Source organism: Agelaius phoeniceus, chromosome Z (assembly GCF_051311805.1).
Source record: "Agelaius phoeniceus isolate bAgePho1 chromosome Z, bAgePho1.hap1, whole genome shotgun sequence".
In the NCBI taxonomy this organism is placed as follows: Eukaryota; Metazoa; Chordata; class Aves; order Passeriformes; family Icteridae; genus Agelaius; species Agelaius phoeniceus.
The window spans coordinates 28,472,278-28,483,208 of record NC_135303.1 but is presented as its reverse complement, the minus strand read 5'-3'; the positions used below and the strand labels follow the sequence as shown (position 1 = coordinate 28,483,208).

Here is a 10,931-nt window from a genome sequence, read left to right as displayed (position 1 = left end):
AAATTTGTTCAAGATCTTTTGAGTTCAGGTCTCTTCAAGTACAGTACAATTAGCAGCCAACACTTAAAAATCACATGTAAACAGAGCACTGCTCTAGGCAAGGTCCTAAAACTTCGACCTCACTAAGGTAAAACAAACTGAGGATTCAAGAGCAGCTGAGTCAACATGAAATTGGGATTTGTTTAGATGGTGGAAGCTGTTCACACCCCAGTGGAGTGCACTGCTCTAGCCCTACCAGCTCTGACATCTCCCTGGCCATGTCAACATTTGACCCATTGGGAACAGAGGTTAAAATGAGTTGTATGAGTTGGCACTATTTTTTCTTTCATTGCAGTGATATCTGCTAGAGACAAATGCTATTCAAATGATTCACATAAGCTTTTGCAACCTTGGGTGGTGTTGCTCTCTGTTTGTTTGGTTGGGTTGTTTGTTTGTTTGTTTGTTTTCCAGTGGCTACCATTTGCTAGAAGAATAATTATGAAGTGAGAATTCTGTAATGTGTATCATCATGGCGTATCACTGTGAAAGACATGGCCCTAAAAGGAAGGTTTAGGATGGTATTGTAATGGAAAATTCTATTCTTTTCCCATTTCTTAAGTACAAATGAACTTTACTGGTCTTTCCTGGACAGGTCATGGGAAATAAAGTATTTGTAAAAATGTTCCTCTGGTAACAATCCTCCAATTATAATCAGCAAGATAGTCTGCATGTAGAAAGATACAGGAATATAAATGTTAACTTTCTCATTACTGTTCTACTAATTGCACACAATCCTTTCAAAATATGACAATATGCAACACTTTCTTGTGTTTCCTTACCATGATAACTTTTTTGTGAATTAGTGGAAATATACATGATGAAAATTTTCTCTGTTGAACAGATATATTGATTGCTTACCTCTGCATTATCTGGGATAACCTTGACAAAGGATCCATATATGATCTTTATTGTGTATTGTTTCTATTATTAAAATAGGTCATAAGAAAAGGCCATCCTGTACAAATAAGAAGAGATTACTTTAATAAAGAGAGGGCTTAACTGAATGACTTAATGCTGTGAACAGACACAGAAAGGAGAAAAATGCAGCTCTGGTAAATTATTGCTAAGTCTGCATTGCCTGTGTGTTTCTATTCCTAGTTTATTTATAAGTTCTGTACCAGTAGTATACAGAATTTTTCAGTCATGTCTAATTTATAAGACAAAAGAATCCATGGAACCCTTGTGTCATGAAGCCTCATAATTTATTGACAATCTTAGGCTGCAGGATTGGGCACCTGTAAACTGGCAGCACTGCCAAAATCACAGCTATTCCCATGCACACCTCATGTTCCCATTCCCTCCACTGTGCCGACCAGCAGCCTGCCAGAAGCAGCACTTGTGAAGCAGAGACTAAAAGCAGATAAGGGAACTGATCCATCTGAAACACGTGGAGACAGACAAGGGCTGTCTCTGAGCTGTATCAGTTTCCTGATCCCAGCTCACGGCACAGCACATAAGCACTTGTGGTGGCTCTGTCTGCAAGGTGACACCAGTCTGGAGAGGATCAGCTAGCAGCTAAGAAGGCAGAGACCTCTGCAGCAGCAGGAGTGGCATATGGACCTCATAGTACGGCTTTAACCTCCCAACATACTTCTGTGATCTCTTACCTCAGCTCTTCTCTACTTAAGGGAAGCTGACATTATAGCAAACAAAATCCAATGGTTAATTGGCTAAGCGTGTCTGACAACAGCATTAGAACTGCTCAGAGATACATTCATGGCTGTGATTCACCTTGCTTAGCTGCATGCCTTATGAGATGTACTTTTCCTGCTTTATATGTCTCATGGTAAAAGTGGAAATGTTCAAACTGGTGGTCTCAGTGCATGAAGAGATGATGAGCAAGGCCTTGATGTGTACTAGCCAAAGAAAGGTGAGGTCTCCCAGCTGACCTCAGTGACTGTAGCAGAGCTCTGGGTAGACCTCATTTACTGATATGTGCATTTGGGATAGCTGAGTGACAGAAGTACTTGTTCCAAACAAGAAAGTCTATTAGACACTACTTAGTCACAATAAGAATAGCTTAGAAAAGAACCAACCTCCCCAACAGCACATTATGTAGTTCAGTCTTTAAAAAAACCACAATAAACAGCAAACCAAAAATAAAAAACCCAAAAACTTTCCCATAAAAGTCAGGAAAAAAACCCCAAAACTCCCATCAGCATCATTCAGAACAGGAAAAAGATCAATAGTCTGTAAAATGTGTGTATGTGCTCTGTTTATGGAAAACTAAGCAATATAAAACATATGGCAATGACACATGGAAAGAAATATTTAAAAAAATATTTGCTATAGGAATAAGCCTGTGAAGGGAAGAGTTAGTGATGGAGCTCTTTAAACAATGTTAAATGTTTCAATCCAGACTTGACTTCATTTTGTACCTTCATCTCTTACTGATTGGAATTATTTATTTAATTCCATTTCATTTTATTTTCTGGTAACTCTCCAGACTTCTTGGAATCCTCTAAAACTTGATACTCAATCAGAAAATGTAGTATTTCCCAGTAAAACCCCTTATTCATTGGATTGCCTATTATGAATTTTCCTGTTAACAGATTCTCACAGACTCCTGAAGGAGGTCTGGCAATAGCACATCATAAAAAATCAGCAAAGTCTCCTGTAATCTTCAATTCATTCTCTTACAAACTTGCAGACTTGCTAAATACCTACAAAAGATATGAAAGACTTTGTGGCATGCCCCAAAGAGTAACGAATGGACAGTATGGGACATGGATGAAACTAGTAGGCTAAACTTCTGCAAAGTCAAGACTTTTATTGACAGAAACTGCTCTTGGAGCCAAAATTATTTCCTTTCAGGTTGATTGTTACCTGACTATGACAACTATAGAAAACTAGGAGGTGAAATTCTCCTTGAGGATGACTCCAAAACATCTCAGTGTGGGCAATCCCTCAATCTCCAGCAATGTCATTCCAACAGTATCCTTATCTCCATGAATTCCATCAAGACTTGCTTTAACAGTGCTGGCTACCAGCGCTGGTTCCCAGTGACGTCGTTCAAAGGGATTCCTGACCTCTGATCACATGGGAGAAAATGCAGTTTCTAAGAACACACATCTGGAAGCACTGTAATAAACAGCATATGCTCACACTGATCCTTCTCTGCCATGTCACCTGCGCACTCTCAGCAGGCAAAGTGCCACCTTTGCCATACAGACTGAAACAGAAAATGGCCCCCAGCTTCTGCTGTCACAACATTTATTTCAGTGCTTCAAGTCACAGCTTTGTGTCTTCTCATGTTTGCCTCACTGAAGTTAGAAGACAGGGTAACCTGCATGTACTACAGCTTGTAATTGGATTGCATGTTTGATGGTGAAACAAGCTGAGATGTTCTTCCCTCCATCTGTCCTTGGCAGCTTGCTTGTACTTTCACACAAGCAGACAATTGCATCATAATAATATTAATAACTAAAAAAAAAGCCGAGCATTACTATTTAGAGGACATTTCCAAAATTTTGATGAAAAAATTGCCTTCAGATCATTGCTGTAAAAGAAGCACTGGTTACCTCTGGGATGAAGAACATTGAGAACTGCTGAGGAAAAGTGCCATGAAAACCTAGAAAAAAATATATCTAGGGAAAATCTGCATAATGTGTCCCAGCGTATTTTGTAAGATTTCTGTTAATTAAAGGCTGTTTGATGAAAAGCAATATACATTTTAAATAAATTAATTCACAAGTGGCATATCAAGGAAAGTTGTAATTAATTTTCTCTGGTGGTGTTGTCCAGCTTAATAGACAGTTATGACCTTTCAAAAATAGATTTACATATACTGTTGTTTTCCCCAAATTGTAGAATAAAAGATTGTTATGAATTCTGCAGGAGCTATTATGGATACTAGGATACCAGGAAGTCCACAGAAATAAGTGACAGTCCAGTTCTTATACCATGGAATGCAGTTATCTCAAATATCTCTCAGGGCAAAATATTTTAATTTATTAGAAATAAAAGTTGTGAATCAGCAAAATCTTCAGGAAAATGAAAAAGCTGAATGTGAAAGGGCAGATGAACACCATATATGCAATATCATATATGCATGAGAACAGACTATTATTTTTTTCCCAATAAATGTAGGCATGCAAATGCTTCAGAGGGTGGGAGCAAGGATGCTAAGGTCTTTTCAGTGACTCCTTATATGGTTCCTGAAACTTCTGCAGCTTCTTCTTTGTCCTGGATTCTCTCAGTCAGCATTCTTTAGTCCCAAATGAAATCCCTCTGAAGACTTTATAATATCCAGGAATAATATAATTCACTTTTTATGTGCAAAGGCCAGAGGTGCCTCTCAGCATGGCTCCTCAAAAGTGTGACTTGGATGTCAGGCAAGAGTATCCTGCTGGGCATTGAATCCTGAGCTTTCCAGAATGTGAGGGGGAGGTTTTTCTCAGGCTCAATGGACTTTAGTCTAATCCCTAAGCCAATGAATGAATAATGCAAAGATAAAATTGATATAAATACTAATACATTTTATTTTACTGTTTATTTGTAGGTCATATTTTTAATTTATTATTTATAAACTATTTTTAATTTATTATTTATTAGTTAGGTATTTTCATTATTAGCTTACTTATTTTAATATAAATGTAAATAATTAACAATAATTAAGCTAGTTAAAAATATTTGGGAGATTTTTCATTTTGGAAAACAAATCTATGCTGGAGACATCATCTGGACCAAGTCTCAGTGGTTCTTTAAAGCATTTCTTGAGATTAAAAACACTGCAATGGAATTTATTATGTCGATTTGCTCCATTTTTTTTCCAATAAGATGTCCGAATTTAATTTTTGTTCCACATTGTGGTTTACAAGACTATTATTGAGACATCTTGCACAAGAAGCAATTGAAACAGCAATTAATGTCTGCGTGTATCTGCCATCTTCAAATTTTCTGTGCTTTGCTCATGAGGAAAAGCAGAATTGAAACTACACCAAATAATGTGCAATTAAGATTGGTCTGCTCATTTAGAAATTCAAGCTTGCAGCATGATTTCCTCACCTCCTGGATTCGATGGCATCATAGACAGACATGTCTATGATGGGTGCTTTCAGTCTAAGGACTTGGAATGGTAATTTTTCTCCCCTTTCAATATATAAGAGACAGAAAGACAAGAAAAGAAACTTCAGGATGAATTCTTCATGTGAGTTTTAACAATCACTGAGTGAAAAAGTATTTCTTCAATTTTCTTTAACAATTTTCTTGTAACTTTTGAAAAAACTGCATCATTATCCACAGAGTAGGTGGTGTAATTTTCATTATGATCCACATTGGCTCTTTTGCTTAATAAGTGGATGTAAGCCTCATTTTATCAGACAAAGCCAATCCTTATTTTAACAGTGAAATCACTAATGGCCTGATATTATTTTCATGAATGTTTTAATTGCTCTCCTCTATAGTGCCTTTCTAGCTGTTTACAGCTTTTAGCCTTTGTAGCTTTGCTTGTCTGCATTCTTTTCAGTTTTCTGCTTTTTCTTTGTCCTCCTTTCTTTCTGACTAAATATCTTCCAATGCTCCATGGTACTCTCATTAATTGCAATTAGCTTTGGCTGTTTATATTTCTCCTTTTTAACATTAGTATTCCATGTTCTTATGTAGTCCCACTGTCTTCTAGCTCTGCCTTTGTGGATTCATATAGCAAAGTTGTCTGTTTAATAAGATATGTTGTGTCTATCTTTGTCCCTTTCCATGCCTATATGCACAGCACTTAGAATAAAAAAAATTCTAGACAACCCATTCCCACTTTGTAGTCCTGGTAATCTTATAGAATTTTCTTTTAAATGAAATATCTGAAGCAAAAAAAGCTTATGAGTACCTTAGACCATAAATGCCCCATAATTTGGTGATTTGGGTGGTGAAAAAGAAGACGGAGGTGATGGCTTAATTTCCCTCAGGCTGGAAAGACACCAGATGAGATTATTTTCTGTGCAAGTTTTACACTTCATATCTAAAGGAATGATCCTCAAAGGAAAGGTTTCAGATAGCCTTCCACAGGAGGATGTTCCAGTCTGGAGACTTTTCTTCAGAGCAAGGATGCTTGCCAGTTGCCTGGCTAGGATGGTAACTCCAGCACTCTGTGTGCTGGCTGTGCTGCACCCTTTTGGGATGTGCCTAGCTTCCCCCAAGCCATCCAGAGGCACACCATGCAGCTCACTCAAGGAACCCTCTCTAGCACCCTGGACAATTTAAAGTGGTCGGGTGTGGCTAGAGCTGTTAGGAAAATTTGGCCCCAAGTAATCTGGGGAAGAGGTGGCATGATAAAATTTGGAAAAAACCCCTGAATTAAAGCACTTAGTTTTGGAAGGCTATTCCTTACCAAACTAACAGAGAAAATTAGGTTCTCCCTGGCAAAGCAGATACTTAAGTAGGCCAACTTACCCACTGAAGTCCAACATTCCCATTTAGGTTTTTTGTAAAAATACAGCACGATATAGAAAGGATATTATCCTTAAATTCTTCTACCTTGGGCATTAGATTCTACTGATATTCCATTGTTACTCTGTTGATAAAATGCTTGACCTGTTGATCTTAGAATGGTAGTCATAGTTATAAAAATGTATATTTCACTTGGGAAGTGTGTTAATATGATACTGCAGTAGCACCGAAGTAGGAGACAAGTTCTCTTTGATATTAGAACTGTGTTCTCTTCTGCAATGTTTAAAATAGTTGCATATAAGCAAATGCAGGTAGGATTGCTGCAAATGCACTGCTGACACTGGTGGAAGAAAGGAAGCCCTAATGTTAATATTTTCCCAGGAAAAGCTTTTTGGGTAAATCACTGTATTGAGTATACGGAGGTTTTAAATAACATGACCAATGAGGCTATCCCAAATGCAATTCATGCATTTGCTATAAATAGTCCATGCTGAAAATCCTATGGGAATTCTTGTGTTATAGATGTAAATTGAGATTTCCGATCAAGGATTCCAATTTTATTGGCTAGTCAGGTAAATGATTTATCATTTGCATTTGCAAGGATTCAGGGAATGTTGAAGGTGTCTCTTCAACAACTTGTACATCTTCATGTAAAATTGTGTCTAGCTAGATATGTTAATTGCTGATTGTCCTTGTTATGGTCATTTTATTTTTTAGTACTCTTCAAGAAAAAACCCATGAACAGTAGTCAAGTTTTGCCACAAATGTAGTGACATAATTTTATTTTGCTTCACAGACTTTTGGGAGGACTGGGAAAGGCCTAAACCAGCTTGTGACAGTAGACAATTGTAACAAATATTATCCAGGTTCTAGGGGTTATCTATAACATTTGTACATAACTCCTCTCATGTTCCAGCTCATTTTAAATTTAACCACTTGAATGCTACACAAAAGCTAGTGTGGTCCAGATGTCCTAGTATGAAAATATCAGTGAAGAAAAGGATGTTTTCTCCCATTCTCCCAACAGGAAGGAGTAATGTTTCCTGAACAGGTAGCAGAAGACACACAGAAAGGGAAGAAATGAACAGATTGAAGGCAGCAGTAAAAGAAGCAAAAACAACAGAGAAGCAAGCAAGCAAGCAAGCATTCTCCATGAGACAAATTGCAGTCCAGGTTTCAAGAATGCTTCTGTAAATGAATGCTTTCTTGTCAAAGAAAAAACTCTGCAAACCAATTTTGTCCTGGCTGTCCTTTGAACAAACAACTCTGTGGAGGCCTAGACTCTTTCTTAACTGTGGCTACTTGCCACAGATTCACTGTGCCTTATTTTTGAGTCATGCAAAGTGAAAAATGTGCAGAATAAGCAAAATTAACATGTGTAAGACAACAAACAAAGGTTCCTCTAGAATCCTGGGGTTAACCACATAGAATAATAAAAATGAAGAGTAGTAGTAAAAACAATTACATTGCTAGAGTTGTATAACAAACAAAAATATTTATCACTGACATTTCAGGCTAGAATTTAGAAGGTCAAATGTGCAATCATACAGAAAATCTTGCATGTGGTAGCTTGTCTAACCTGTTGTGAGTTGCCATAGCTGAGAGGGGATCAGTCTTGCTGCATGCAGTTGTCTCCTGACAATTACATAATTCCCCACCTGCAAATATCAAAGTCACACGCTTAGTCTTTTTTTAGAGAACATACACACTTACATGTGCAAAGTATTTCTGACTCTTCGAAACAATCAGAGTGCTCAGCCTGCATTTTGTGATGGAAGTTCTTGTCCAGAAAGTGGCAGGAACTTGAAGGCTGGGCCATCATTTGCTCTGTTTGGATTACGGGTGACAGAAAAACACTGAGTACTACCCTTCATGTGTATGACCTGCCCCAAAATACTTTGCTGTAGCAAGGTAGCAAACCTTTCATACAGAATAACAATGGGAGAATAAATTGCAGGAAAAGAGTAAAGGAGATCAAAGACAATTCTAGTCTCCATTTTAATTTCTTATGTGGGAGTGCAAACAAAGAGCACTATTATGGTTACTGATTAAGAGAATGTACTGTTTGGCAACCTGCAGAAACTCAGGTGTCACAAGAAATAGATGTGCAGCATATTAAAATCCTCACCACTACACAAGATTTCACAATTTTTTTTGTCTCCCTCAGCTAGTTTATCCACTAGTATTAAATAGTGTGCTATCATAGTGCCCGGATGTACTCTGATGAAGTTCTCAGAGTTATTTCTCCAAAGAAAGCAAAGCTTTCTTCTCTAGCAGCTCCTTGCTAATGTGAGGTCTCTCTTCAAAGTGAAGGGTTTCAGCTGAAAATTTAAAACACTCAGTTTTTTTACTCTGTAAAATTAAGTGACCTAATTTCATGAGACCTTTGTGAGTAAAAGAGCAGTCAGGAGAGCTGATTTGGATGCATAAGTACAGAGTGTATGTGCTTCCAGATCCCTCCAGAATTTGTGTTTGTAAGCCTATGGTCTGAAAGTTCCTGTTCGCACAAACTTACGTGTTAACATGCCTCACCAGGCTAAATATACTAGCCAAAATCTACAACAAAGATGCCCTCAGAAGCCCTGTGTTAAGACAACTTGACAACTTCATAGTCCTCAAGTAGCACATCAGAGGTTGTCACTGGACTGAAAGGGTCGGCCAAGGCTAGCTCTGGATGGTCCACTTGACTCCACTGCAGTTCCTGGGCCAGAGTGTTGCAGGTGAGTGATTTTTACCCTGGGGAATGTGGCTGTGAGCTCGGGAAAGCAACTGAACAAGAGGTCTGTGACTGATGCCATGGCTCTTCATACCTTGATGGCATGAAGTTATTGTGCCTGCATGGGTGCCATGCAGTCCAATCTAATCCTCAGACCCAGAGAGCTTGGTGGGGTGTGCTGGTAATTACAAACCAAAACAAGTCAAGTAATGGTGACCTCTGTAAATACAGCAGTCCTGCCAAAGGCCCAAGGCTGTTTTACAGAGCAAGCAAGGGAAGGAGGGTGCAGAGATATTCACAGCTATCTCTTCTAAAGCACAACATAGCTGACCCAAAGGCATAGCTAAAAAAAGATAAATACTGGAATCTGCTTAGCTTTGTCTTATTTGTGCCTTGTAAGCATAATTTTGAGGTTATGCAAAATAATTTTGTGTCAAACCTACAAAAAAACCAACCCTGTGGATCTAAGGTTTTACTGTTGTTTTTGTGAAGGAAGTCTCATGTGCTGTTTTCTTAGAAAATGAAGCTCAGTTCATAGCCATATGATTAAAACAGACTCTTTCCTCTCCCCTAAAAAAATAAAATCACATGAGCTCACTTACAAAAGCAACAGTCAAATCCTGGGGTTTGCTGTAGTGTATGAAAACACTTAGCACCATTAACCATTTCCTGGGATAATCAACTCATGTAGCAGCAGGGTGAGTGAAAGGCCTCAAAGAATTTTTATTTCTTTTATCCCAAGTCTGCTGTAGAAGTGTATAAGGAAAAGTTGTAGGGACAGTTTAACAATCACAGAAGCAAAAGAAATCATGAGAATGGGAAGACCAATCAGATATGAAAGAGGGCAGAGAAATATCAAACAGCAAAAACATGATTTTGGTTTTTTATGAAGGTTCATCCTCAATAGCCAATTTTTATTTTTATTATTATTTTCATTGTCCTTGAAATACTTTTTGAAATTCTAGGGTGAGAGCAAAATATTATTATTTATTTGCCTGCAATTTTAAGAAATGTTAATTTTTTAATTTTTTTGGGTGGTGGTATTTTGGAGTTTTTCTTTAGTTCTTGAGGATGTCTTTTCTAATAGCCTGATTTTGTGTGGTGCTGAGTGACCTCCACTGAGGTCATTGAGACATTGAAGCACTCAAGGCCTTTTTTTTCCCCCCTAAAGTACGAAAAAAATACTCAGTAAACCAAATAGCTATTAAACAAAAAAGAAGAGAAGAAAGCAGAGTGTCGTAGCTCCAGTGTATGTAGTGGCTGTAATGCCAAATGCTTTATTTTACAGTTGCCTTGGCTTACCTTTCATGTCAGGACTGACTGAACTGTGCTCAGACAGCTGTGCTCACTAGTGCACAGGCTGCTTCAGAGGAGACAGAGCTGTTCCTTCACCCCAGCTTCATCCTATACCATGCTGTGCCATTGTGAAACATCAAGAGGTGCTGATTCCAATAAAGGTCATGTTGCTAATAGGAAAAAAAAAAAAAAAAAAGAAAAGTGCTCTCTCTGCAAAAACTGCATATTAAACCTGTGATGTTTAATTCGATTCTGCTGAGTGTGGGCTGGTATGGACAGTTCCAGACTCATACAGTGCAGGATTTAATGCCATTAGGAGATAATGAAAATCTAATCTCCACCCCAACATCTCTGCAAAGAAAGAGAGCCAGGGCATAACTGGCTCGAGTGCCAACTCCCTGCAGTGCAGTTCCTGTCAAGCCAATGTGTTAAAATACGAAAAATGGGTGCTGAAATGTTTATGTCAAATAGGGAGGTGTATGAGTACTCTTAGCCGAGA

General features: G+C 38.1%; 1 long non-coding RNA gene across 1 annotated transcript; it reads right to left on the bottom strand.

The window, feature by feature from the left end:
- Positions 1 to 895: 895 nt before the first annotated feature.
- Positions 896 to 10,583, bottom strand: LOC143692035 (uncharacterized). The gene is made up of 3 exons (XR_013179895.1): positions 10,439 to 10,583; positions 8,000 to 8,078; positions 896 to 994 (listed from the first exon to the last, which is right to left on the bottom strand). It is a non-coding gene; the product is annotated as an uncharacterized LOC143692035 (long non-coding RNA).
- Between the last annotated feature and the right edge of the window lie 348 nt (positions 10,584 to 10,931).